This window comes from Halyomorpha halys, unplaced genomic scaffold, assembly GCF_000696795.3.
Source record: "Halyomorpha halys isolate HHAL.00 unplaced genomic scaffold, Hhal_1.1 Scaffold29.1, whole genome shotgun sequence".
Classification (NCBI taxonomy): Eukaryota; Metazoa; Arthropoda; class Insecta; order Hemiptera; family Pentatomidae; genus Halyomorpha; species Halyomorpha halys.
The window spans coordinates 13,085-15,711 of NW_027115892.1; the positions used below are offsets into that span (position 1 = coordinate 13,085).

General features: G+C 25.3%; 1 protein-coding gene across 13 annotated transcripts in view; it reads left to right on the plus strand.

The window, feature by feature from the left end:
* Window positions 1-749: 749 nt before the first annotated feature.
* LOC106684327 (glycerophosphocholine phosphodiesterase GPCPD1) overlaps window positions 750-2,627 on the plus strand; it is a 33,903-nt gene continuing 32,025 nt past the window's right edge. For 4 of the 13 annotated variants that reach the window (XM_014426350.2, XM_014426341.2, XM_014426369.2 and 1 more), the window contains exons 1-2: window positions 750-1,025; window positions 2,250-2,338. The gene's annotated coding sequence lies outside the window, so the exon portion shown is untranslated. The other 9 variants (XM_014426377.3, XM_067052882.1, XM_067052880.1 and 6 more) reach the window with 4 other exon arrangements.

A 2,627-nucleotide genomic window follows, 5' to 3' on the forward strand; every position in this document is an offset into this window, starting at 1 on the left:
TATATATATATGCACCTAAAATGACATTTATTTCCTGGAAACTTGATTTTTAGGATAATAATGGCAAGTTTTGTTTCTTCGATCCTAGATTAGGATAGTGTTCAGTAGAGTTTCCGATTTTGTTTTCCCTACAAAGAAACACTGAAGGTGTGGATTTCATTATTTAGATGATTTAAAGTTATATAATTTCTCTTGCAGTGATAGTGGCTTTATATATGGAAATCAGCCAATAAAATCAATGAAAATAAAATAAACGTTAGTGAAATCTGAAAAAAAGGATTAAACAAAAGTATTAAAGATGGTAGTTCCTGGATGAAAAAACGAAATAAATTAGAAGCAATATAATAATAATGGCAAAGAAGTAACAAAGAATTATCATAAACCATATATGTAAAATGATGGAGTTAGTTAGTTTGAATGCTGAATTGTTTTAATTTTTTTATCGTCTTACTCCAGTTTTGCTTTTTTACCTTATTAACCCTTTGATCCATTTATCATACTTCAATAAAAATATCTAGATGTCTTATACAACGAACGGAACTTTAGATTTCAAAACAAAATCTGTCTATTCCAAGTGTTATCATTCTTTAAAAATTTTTAAAAAATCAATACATGATAATTAAAAACATTTATTCAGTTCATTTTTTATTTATTTTCAAATAGATGTATTGCAGAACGTCTATGGAAATCGATTAACGCGTCCTCGATTACTAGTTCTTAACCGATCTGGTTTTATCTACCCCCCACTACTAGTGGGGGTAAACCGTGTTGGTGTATGCCATTCAAACATATGGGCCGGATAGTTCAGTGCAGTTGGCATTAATTTCTGTTTGGTCAATTATTGTTAAAGTGAAACTTTAAGTCAGAACATGGTTAAGTAATTTATAGGTTCAAAAGTTTGAAGTTATTAATTGGACATGTCCATTCTAATTGATCATAAAATAATGAGAAATTACAGTTATTGACATTTAAACACAGGTGTCTGTTACCTTATTTTCTGAATTAAGGTGATTTAGTATTACAAAGTATGTCATTCTCAATATTTATTTTAAAATTATGTTAAATTATTTTAGTAAGGTTATTTTCTTGTGATTGCATTCCTACCTATTTTTGCTGTCATAAGCATTTAGATTGCCAAAATGGTTTCACTGTGCATTTAACCTGACTCAGTAAGTGTATAATAAACAAAATGGATTTGTTGTTATATTATATTAATTGAAGGTTATTTACCATTTTGAATGATTTATTTTTTGAGTTTTTTTGTCATTCTCATTGTTACTGTGATATCAGTCTTAAAATGTTTTGTTACTAGGTGTATTGACCTTGGTACTTATTTTAGTGTTTCTCTATCTTGTTCAAACTTCTTCATTGTAATGTTAATTTTTTTTTTAATGCTGTAATATAAGAAGTAGAAAGTATTTTAATTTCATATCATTATGATTCATTCAGTTTAACTTGGCCTTTTTGTTGGTATAAACTAATTAAAACTAATGAACAGATAAAGGATCAAATAGATTACAGTTAGATTAAAAATACCAATAAAAAATAAATAAATGAACAATTGTTTAATCAGCTTTAATATATGCATGTGTAGCATTAAAATAAATCCCTTCCATTGGGCATTACGGAATTAAATAAAATTTGATCAATGGTTCCTTACCTAAATATCTACTGAACAGGTAATCAGATAATTTATGTTTATAAAATGGTAATTATAAACCGCATAATTTTAATTTTTTTTTACTTTACTATCTTCTGTTGTGAAAATGTTTTATTTTACATTTTTTTTTTTTTAATTTTTCTTTCTTTCTTTTTGGTCTTTTCAAATTATTTTAATGTGTGTTGATAGTCTTTGAGTTAATAGTGTAAGAACTGTTTTAGGTTTAGCAATGATAGAAATATAGGAGTCCAAAAATATGTTTTCTATTTCTTTTGCAGCAGCCTTCTTTTTTTTGCAAGATTGCAGTTTGTGTAATTTTCTTGTCATGAGTTTTCATTATTATTAGGATGAAAGTTAAGTTTTAGAAGGATAATATTTTTATTTTTTCGCTATTATTGAGTTTATTAATTCATTGTTTATTTATCACATTAGTTTTTCCTCTTCCGTTTAAAAAAACCTTATCTTGATTGATCATTTGAGGTTAAAGAATAAGTAGTATGTGAACCAATTTAATTCTAAATTAAATTCATTCTCAGATAGGTATATTGTTTAGTCTCAGTATTAAAAATTTATTTTTTATCATTTATAGGTCAGTTATGATGGATGGACCAATTGGCTGATTAAAAAATAAATAGTTTTTAAAATAAATCCTCAGTATTATACATCATCTATATCAAGGTATTTGTCATAATATTGTTTTTACTTTATTATAAATATTTTAATTTATTAATGTTCAATAACTATTTATTAATAATAATAATAATTTATTGGTTTGTTTATGGGGCAACCCCTGTTTAAATACAGTTAGCGAGTAAAGTACATAATTTAACAATCATTGTAATTATAATTAAATAATAAGAATGACAATCAATAAACTATTTGATTATTGTATTAGCTAATAACAAAACAGTATACCCTAATGGTGAATTAAAAATCTTTTATATAAGCTAATAATTTATAAATTAAT